This window comes from Lampetra planeri, chromosome 5 (assembly GCF_965212315.1).
Source record: "Lampetra planeri chromosome 5, kcLamPlan1.2.h2, whole genome shotgun sequence".
Taxonomy (NCBI): domain Eukaryota; kingdom Metazoa; phylum Chordata; class Hyperoartia; order Petromyzontiformes; family Petromyzontidae; genus Lampetra; species Lampetra planeri.
The window spans coordinates 18966628-18977084 of NC_136111.1; positions in this window are offsets into that span (position 1 = coordinate 18966628).

The window sequence follows — 10457 nt, forward strand, 5'->3', positions numbered from 1 at the left end:
AGATGCAATATAACCTGTTTCGTACTCACAGTTACTTCGTGCAGGCGTAGCGACTTGTGACCGTCGTACATAGCCACCGATTGGCGTTGACGTGACCACGAGGCTGTGTGCAGGCTGGGTCCATACGCGGGTTTTGTGCACCGACACACAACGACACACAACGACACACAACGACACACAACGAGACACAACGACCGCTACACCACCGCTCCCACGCACGTACACACGCACACACACAACAACTACAACAGCCGCCAATCGCCACTTAGCGGCGGTCACGTCACCACGTGCGCTCGCGCCAGGCTAGGTGCACATTGAGGCCATCGCGTGATGTGTGGAAAGCTCGCTCCTGGTAGGAGGTCGCAGTACAGACCCAGGTGGTATGGGTTGACTGACCGAGATGACTGGCCGATGCAACACCTACACTGCCCACTCTGCAAAATGGCAAAGACAAAGATCTCCCTTATAGCTTCAACAGATTGTTGGGACAAGTATTGATAGCGAGCAGCTATGAAGGCCGGCACGCCACACGATGGAGTGGGTGGTCAGCACCACACCAAGCCGCTTTTGTCTCCCGAGTGGCAATGTTTACACATCGTACAAAGTACTCTTTTGAGGCTAAGTCGACCTAAGGGAGGCCCAAAACCAGTTGAGATAATCGTCACTGGTGTTGGTTGTGAGCGGAAATCTAACTCGTGTCTCCTGGTTCGTAACGCTGCCCACTAACCGCAAGACACACGCGCACACATTCATACACACGTACATCCTATTTCGTGGTTGAGGTGTCTGCACAACTGAGGTGAGATGTTAGGACTTAGTGACTGGGTAAGGAGTTGGTTTGCTGCTGCTGCTGCTGAAGACCATGAAATCTCCCAAGAGGAGCAGGAGGAGGAGGAAGAGAATGAGGAGGAGAATGAGGAGGAGTGGAACCCGTCTGGTGGATAATCCTCCACGCCATAAACAAACACAAGTAAAAGCGGCAACTCAAAGACCCCGAGCACCCAAGACGTCGCCTCGGGCCAGACTCTGGTTTGGCACCGGGCAAAGGCCAATTTCCACACCTTTGACCTCTCCCCCGCTCCCCCACCCCCCCCCCCCCCCCCGTGTTTGTGGAGAGAGAAAAAACCCAAAACAAACTCAACACAAAACAGCGCCACCGGAGTGCGTCGACATTCCCCAGAGGCAAAGAGGAAGAGCGACGCCGCCGCCGGTGGTGGTGGCGGTGGTGGTGGCGGTGGTGGTGGTGGCGGCCTCTGTGGAGGAGGCTCGTGAAGGACGCTACTGGGCAGTTGGAGGCAGTCGCCCTCCAACAACAACGGAGGGTGGAGGAGCGACGCTCACACCAACGAGCGGAGCGCCGGGTGGCTAAAGCACAGCAAGTTGGCACAGTAGGGGGCACAGGTGGTGCATCAGCCAGTCATCTTGGTAATCTCAGTCAGTCGACCCGTGGCACCTGGGTCTGCCCCGTGACCTCCTGCCAGCGGGCGTTCGACACTTCACGTGGCCTCAAGGTGCACATGGCCTGGCACAAGCGTCGTGGTGACGTCACCGCCACTTAGTGGCGAATTGTGGTTGACGTTGTTGTTGGTGGCGGTGGTGGTGGTGGCCGAGTGGCGCAGACGCTGAGCCCGGCACCACTGAGAGCCCCCGTGTTTGAATCCCGGGGGCTCTCAGCCGCTTCTAAACTCACTCGTTGTCCCGCGAGCTCAGCCCGCGACCAGCGACGGATTTCCCCCCGCGCCAAATGCTTTCGAGCTATCGAATTCCGGTTCAGTGATTCTGCACTCGCTCTATTACTATAGTACTTTACCGCCTTCGACTTTTATGAACGACTGGGTGTTTAAGGTTAGCGGTTTGTCGTATTATCTGGCTGTATAGCAAATGAAAAAATGCAATTACTTTACTGCGCAAGTTAAACATTTATGTGCTTTTATTTTTAATTAGGACCCCTTTAAAACATATGATACAGGCCCCGCACTAGCTTAATCTGGCCCTGCCCGGACTCCTTAACCCTCACGTCATAACCACCACCGTTCCTGTCCCCTCTTCATATTCTCGTTACAGAGCTACCACTCTTTCCACGTCCATTCGTCGTCATTCGCTGTCGCCAATGTCGCCTTCGGCCAATTCACGCGTCACAGATTCACACATTGCTTCCTCTCGCCGATTTCATTCACCTCGTCCCCACCATGACATTCACACGCGCGGCGGTGTTGTACCGTTCCCAAGTCTCTGCAAAGCCCCTTCGCTAAGGCGCGCTATATATAATGCGTCAAGATACGGATTCACCAACGACTGCACACGGAGATTCATCGAGCTACGCAATTTGATTCTGCACAACGCTGCCTTAGTTTGACCGCTGTGAGAATTGACAACTATCGGAGGGGCGGATATGACTCGCGGTGACAGCGTCCCTTGCTGCCCTCTGCTGCGTGGAATCGGACACCAACGTATGGCCGGGTCTACCACGTGGATTCGCAGGATTTCTTTCGACGATGGGATAACACGCGCCACTGGGAGGTCGTCATCAGTGGCTGCGAATTGAACGGAGGTCTCGACAGGACCGCAGCGTTGCGTTGCGAAGCACCCGCAAAACTTCCGTCAAAGACAAATATCCCCCGTGTAGCCTTTTTAACAGACTGTTGGGGCAAGTGCTGTTCGCCAGCAGCACCTGTCAAGGGGGTGGGTGGCCAACCCCACGCGCGGCCGCTTTTGTCTCCCTACCAGTGGCGATGTTTACTACACACCGCACCAGGTGCTCATTTGAGGCTTAGTCGGCCTAGCGGAGGCTCAGAACTGGTTCAGATAATCGGCTTCGTAGCACTGCGCGCTAACCACTGCACCACCGCTCCCACACGCGACAACACACAACAACCGCCGTTCACCACCAAGTGGCGGTGTCGTCACCACGGCGCTTGTGCCAGGCTAGGTGCACCTCGACGCCACGTGAAGTGTCGATGGCTCGCTGCTGGCAAGTCACGGGACACACCCAGTTGCCATGAGTTGACTGACTGAGATGACCGGCAGACGCATCAGCTGTGCCCTCTACTATGCCAACGTTCTGCCTTTTATCCACCCGGCGCTCCGCTCGTTGTTGTGAGCGTCGCTCCTCCGCCCTCCGTTGTTGTTGGAGGGCGACTGCCTCCAACTGCCCAGCAGCAGCGTCCTTCACGAGCCTCCTCCACTGAGGCCGACCTTGACACCGCCGGTGTCAAAATCCACACGGTGAGACAAAACGACACAAACTTACGTAAATCACACACAGACACACACAACGATGATACACACACATAACGATGACACACACACATAACGATGACACACACACACATAACGATGACACACACACACATAACGATGACACACACACTAATCACCCCAGGTTTTGCGTTGCGTAAATCCGCGTGACAATTCACATAACCAGGAGCAGTGAAACCAGTTCCTAACCTCAGACCACGTGCCCGACGCATCGAGCGAGGTGGGAATTCATAAGCAGCTGCAGTCTCGAAGATCGTCACCATATTCTCCGCATGATGAGACGCTCCCACAAGTGAGGAGACGCACTCCGAATGTGCGCTCCGTGCCATTAAAGTTACAACAAATCTGGTCACAAAGTCAAAGATTCCCCCCCCCGTGTAGCCTGTAACAGACTGTTGGTGCAACTGCTGTTAGCGAGCACCACCCATGAAGACCGGCCAAGGACACGCGATAGGGTGGGTGGCCAGCACCACGCCCGGCCGCCTTTGTCTCTCTCAGGTCGATGTTTACAAATTGCACCGGGTACTCAGTTAAGGCTGAGTCGACCTAGGGGAGGCCCAGGACCGGTTCAGATAATCGGCCCCTGGTGTTGGCCGTGAGCGGGAAATCGCCGGGTTCGTAGCGCAGCGCTGACTGCTGCACCACCGCTCCCCACGACGCACTCGCGCACCCACATGTACCGGATAATAGTGTTTCAGTTTTCAGTTTCATTCATTAGGTATAGCCCTGTGAGCCATGCGGCTCTTGACTCGGGTGCAACCGCAACAAAACAAATACACGAACGAGAAACGTCTTAAAGTGACTACACGCAACAGAAAAATCCTGGAAAAAACAGCAAAGTCTTCCAGAAAATTCTAGATTTGAAGTTTTCCAGAAAAAGTACCGTATATCAATGCTGTGTGCAAAAATCCCAGTGGGATGCAAGTCAATAATAACAACCATAAGACAATTTAGAATAAAGTTATCAGGCTAACTCTGTACTACACCAAACAAACATGGCTAAACCAGAATGTTTTCAAAATCACCAAAATAAAGCTATAAAAGCAATGTAACAATGATCTGTAATTCAAATTTAACAATACACGATATACATAACTCGTACGACCAAACTTTGCAGCCATAGCTGGCTGCATGAGTCACTCCATAACAGCAGGAGTATCAGTAGCAGAATCAAAAATGTTCAATAATGTTCAGATAATAACACGCGCCCCCAACTGTTGCTTTAATATACAGCCTGGGGGAGTGGAGAAAGCGCGTCGTATAATGCGGAGAATGCGGTATTCCTACAGCACTGTATCGTAACTAATTAATATTCAAACGAGCGCGGACTCAGCGCACAATTCCTCCGGGGCTAGACTTGAGTCGTTATTTGTGGAACGCCGAAGGGTGTTTGTTCTTCGGGCAAAACTACAGCTGGCCCCTGCCATAGGAATGTGGAATGTTAACCACTGAGGCCGGAGCAAGGAGACGGTCGTGGATGCAGGGCCCGAGTTCTAAATCCACTTCTGGATGGTGGCTTCCACCCGCCAGGCGAGTGGTTGGGGTGACTTGACCATACGTCGCCACGATGGTCGGTGCATGTTGTTGAAGCGGTGGGGGGGAGGGGGGCGCAGAGGCATGGGAGCACAGCAGATCAAAATCAGAATATTTATTGGCACTGAAGGAATCCCATGAGCTAAAAAGCGTTTTATCACAGTTGTCCAGTAGGTCCAGCCTGGTCCAGATGTCTTGTGACCACCAATTAATTGACCCCTAACATATTTTTCCCTTTGCATACTCATTTATATTCTAAATAAACCTTACTTTAAAAAAAAAGTAAGTTTATCAAATGGTGAGGGGGGGGGGGCACAAGACATCTGGACCATCCCGGCACAATAATGGATGTTGATGCATCGCCCTCTGCTGCCTCCGTTGCCCCGGGGGCAGCCTGTGGCAACCGCCTTGCGGGCACAGCACATCGTGGGCGTTGGAGAGTAAACCCACAATTGTTGTACATGTGGGTACTAGCAATGTGCTGTACTAGTAACGAATTGCCATGGTTTGTTCACGTGACAAACCTGACTAAATTGGCTGTGTCGGGTGGTGGCGAGTTTGACGACACACATTTATGTGATCTAACCCACACACACAAAAACCCCTCTATAATGGATGATATTGGTCGCGAAAGCGTGTTAAACTATAGCAACATGTGTATGCATGACGGTCGCTCTTACGACCATTACCCAGAGATGTCGCGCCTCAGTTGTATCCATCAACATCAACAACAACATCAACAACAACAACATCAACAACAACATCAACACCGGCGCGGGGCCATCACACGCCTCCTGCACCACTGCACCTTTGTCTCACTGCTGTCAAAACCTGACAGGAGCCTCGTTGACACAGGTCAATGAGACCTTAGCGAGGCTTGCCTGGGTATAAACAACCTTAACATCAATAATAATAACGACAACAATCTACAGGTACGTGATTTGGTGAAACTGCGTTGGCAGCGGTGCACAAGCACACATAATAATATTTTGTGTTAAAAAACGGAGAAAATGCGTTAATAACACTGTGGCTTGAAACGACACATTTATACCTACGCGATCTAACCCAACAACCTTGATTATTAATATAATATTTTGTCGCGAAAGCCTACGTGTTAAATCGTTGTTGTTATTTAGGTGGTCATGTTGTTACTGGTGGTGGTGTTGCTAATGATGCTGATGATCATGATGCTGATACAACTGATGTTGATGGCGATGCTGGTGTGATGGTGTTGTTGATTATACTGCCGCTGCTGCTGATGATGATGTTGTTGTTGTTGGTAAGAGCTTTGCCTCCACGTGGCATGCGGGAGCCCGGGGTTCCGGTGACCCCGTCTCTTCGCCCACGGTCGCTCCGAACCCCGAGTGACCCATCAGGACCCTGCCAACGCTGATAAAGAGTCTCGTGTTGGCACGCGTGTGCGTGCGTGGTGGAGGAATGAGTCGTGAAAATGTGTGACGGTTCGAGTCCCGGTCCTCCCCAAGGTCGACTCAGCCTCAAATGAGTACCTGGTGCACAGTGTGTAAACATCGCCACTGGGGAGACAAAGGCGGCTGAGCGTGTTGTTGGCCACCCGCCCCCTCGTTGTGGCCGTGCTGTGAATGTGTGCGCGGTATGAAGCGGTGACGCAGCGGTTAGAGCAAGCCCGGGCCCCTTCATCTCCCCAGTGCTGATGGTATCACACTGCACCAGGTACTCGTTTGAGGCTGAGTCGACGTAGGAGAGGTTCAAAGACTCGCCAATTGTTGAACGTGAACGGGTTCGTAGCGCTGTGCGCTAACCACTACGCTACCGCTCCCCACGAAAAACACACACACACACGTGTACACAAAACAGAAATATCCCCCGATCATCTTCATAGATGTTTAGGGTACGTACTGTTAGCGAGTACCTATAACTGCCTGCACGGCACACGAAGGGGTGGGTGTCCAGCACCACGCCCGGCCGCCTTTGTCTCCCTTTTGCTGATGTTATCACATCGCAACCATGTACTAATCTGAGGCTCAGTCGACCTCAGGGATGGCCAGTATCGGTTCAGATTATCGTCACTGGGGTAGGCCATGAGTGCAAAATCGAACTCGTGTCGCCGGGTTCGTAGCGCAGTGCGCTAACCACCAAACCACCGCTCCCCGCAACAAAGACAAATATCCCCGTAGAGCCTGAACAGGCTGTTGGGGTAAGTGCTGTTAGCGAGCGCCTATTAAGGCCTGCACGGCACACGAGGGGGGTGGGTGGCCAGCACCACGCCCGACCGCCTTTGTCTTCCCGGCACGTAATGTTTACACACCGCACTAGGTACTGTTGTTGGCCGTGAGCGGGAATCCAACTCGCGTCACGCGCTAACCGACGTGCCACCGCTCCGCTCAACAAACACACGCGCGCACACACACAGAGGGAGCCGGAGAGAAGGAAACTGCTTAATCACGGGGTGCCCTGTCAGGGTTAGGGTGAGGGGGGGTAGGGAGGTGAGGGAGGTGAGTTGGTGGGGGCTGTAATGAGAGTCTTTAATTAAGATCTCACGGGCCCCTGCCGCGAGGAGAAGGCGGCTATTGTTGCGTGAGCGTGCAGCAGCATCAGCAGCATCAGCAGCAGCAGCAGGTGAAACGCGGAGTCACGCACGCACACAGCCATCATCAGCACCACCACCACCATCATCAGCAAGCAACAGCAGCAGCAGCAAGTGCAGCAGAATCATCATCATCAGCAGCAAGTGCAGCAGACTCATCAGCAGCAGCAGGAACAGCAGCAGCAGCGGATGAGGTACCAGCAGCAGCATCTGCACAGCAATGGAAATATCATCAGCGGCAACAGCAGACATATCATCAGCGACATCACCACTGTCATCATAATCAGCAGCAGCCAAGGCAGCAGGAAGTATCGCCATCAGGAGTAGCAACAGTAACCATCGTCATCAGCAGCAGCAGCAACATTCGCGTAGTTACACAGCAGCACTCCAACCTCATCCACTGACATTATCTGCACGAGCCATCACTAATCCATCACCACCACCATCATCACCACCACCACCATCATTTGCTCGAGCGGGGAGAGGCAGCTAGACGTGAAGAGAGAGACGTGAAGACGCGCAGCGATACACGTGCGCATAGAGACACGGAGACGGACACACAGGGGCAGAGACACGATGGGGGCGAGGGAGGGAGAGACACAGGCAGTGAGACGCAGAGACGCGCAGAGCAAAATACACAAAGGCAAAGATCCCCCGTGTAGCCTTTTAACGGACGCTTGGGGCAAGTGCTGTTCGCGAGTAGCAGCACCTACGAAGGGCGGCACTGTGGCACACGACGGAGTGGCCACGCGGACGCACACTCATTGCTTGACCCTCTCGTTATTTTGCGACGAGTTCCTTGACTTTAAGATTCACCGCACGGAGCACGCCCCCACCCCCCTCCCAAGTGGCTCGAGAGTAGGCACTGAGTGAGCCGGCACCCTTGAAACAAAGAGTTCAAATCCGGGTTTGGGCCGTCCGCGATTAAACTGGGTTCTCAAATGCTGAGGTGTTGAGGGTCTTAATCCCGGGGTCATCAGGGGGGGATGCGTAGAAAACAAAATACATCACTCGTCGCGCGAGGGGTTGTCTCTGGGTTTGTGTGTTCACTGAGCTGACGATCAATGGGGTTTCGTCGTTACCGATGGTTTAGCGATTGATCGTTCAGCAATTGGTGGCCCCGAGGCGCGTGTGGACTTCCCACGTTACTTATGGCAGAAGAGAGTTTGCCGAGAGGGCAATCACAGTTATTTTATTAAATCATAGTGAATGTGCAACGTCAAAGGGTAAGTCCCAGCATACTGTGCATGTCATGATCACAGCACAACGCTTAAATTTTGATTTAAAGCTTTCGTGCCTGCAGGGATTCATATTCTTGGTTCTTTCGGTAAAGTCACGTAGAAGGGAAATAATACAATAATAAAAATATAAAACAATAGAATTGTCACGACGTTTCGACTGCAACACAAGCAATCATCATCAGGTGTGAAATTCACAGCAAGATTTTTATTTTTTCATATACAAAACACAGAACATTTTTTCAAATTTTCTTGCTGTGGATTTCACACCTGATGATGATTGCTTGTGTTGCAGTCGAAACGTCGTGATAATTTTATTGTTTTATCATTGTATTATTTCCCTTCTACGTGACTTTACCGAAAGAACCAATAATATAAATGCTTAAATTGTTCTTACTTATTGTCGTTGATGAGCGGAATCGTCATGCCCTGTACCGTCTCTCTCCTGCGTGGCTGCAGCCGCACAGCGCGGCAGAGTTTTTCCACTTTCCATTTGCGCGTCAGGGTTTTGCCGCATCTGCTGCCACGGCTTTGTGAGAGCGGATGCGGTTTGGGGTGGACCGTGCGCTTTGTGGAAGATCAAACACAGGCAGGGAACTTGTGCGTTGGATCTTTCACGACAAGGCGTTAGTTTGCGAGTTCTTTTGAAGTCCATTCGGCTCTCCAAGCCACCAGTGCTGATATCGTTACCCAGAAGACCGTGCGGCTGACGGGATGGGTACATGTTTATGATTAATTTTGTATTTATTTTCATTTTAACGAGACAATAACATGGGAATGAGGTGTAAGTATCCACGTATTTATTGTCACTCACATTCCTAATAACATCGCTCGAGTACCGTTCGTTATGTCGTGCATGTACCTGAAGGAGTGAGACGCAAATTTCGATTTAAAGCTTTCGTGACTGCAGGGATTCATCTTCTTGGTTCTTTTGGTAAAGTCACGTAGAAGGGAAAAAATAAAGTAATACAAATTAACATAATTAAATAAAATTCTTATGACGTTTCGGCCACAACGCAAGCAGCCGTCCTCAGGTGAAGAACAGGGCTGTCGGAAAGACAGCGTCCGAAGAAGAATGGTGGGGGGTGGGGTGGGGTGGGGGGAGATTCAACTTTGAAGCCACCGCGCTGCAAGTGCAGCTTACTTCTGGATGCAAAAATGAGGGCGGCGCGTGCGTCCAAGTGTTCGGGGCGAGCTGGCACGGGGTGACTGGCCGTGGGTAGGGGGCAGGTTGAGATGTGAGGGGCGGGGGTTGGGGGGGAGTAGGAGGGGGGGCTCGCTGATGACGTCTCTCCACATTGTTCGCTCCATTTGCCGAGCAACAATGGGAGGGCACGTGATCTCGCGAGAGCGCGCGCATCTTTGCCACGCGACTCCTGATAGAAATCATCACGATCATCACGATCATGCATGCAATCATCGCCATCAATGCAATCAATCGTCGCCATCAATGCGATGATCATCATCAATGCAATCAGCAAGTGGCGTTGACACTGAAGATGATGGTACTGATGGTGGTGATGATGACACTCATGGTGGTGGTGGTGATGGTAACGATGACGGTGGCGACCACGATGATGACGGTGGTGATAGTGGTGGTGATAATGGTGATAGTGGAGATGTTGACCATAGTGATGGAGACGATGATGATGATGGTTGCAACTGACACGCGCACTGCCTTTGCTACAATCGCAGAGTCCCTCATAGCGGCCGCTGGATACGTGGGTGGTGGTGGGGGGAGAATGGGAGAGAGAGGGTGGAAGAGAGAGAGAGGAGAGAGAGAGGGTGGGAGAGGCGGAGAGGGCACAGGGTGGGGGGAGACGTGGGGAGAAACGGGCAGCGCAGAGACGCACGCGATGGAC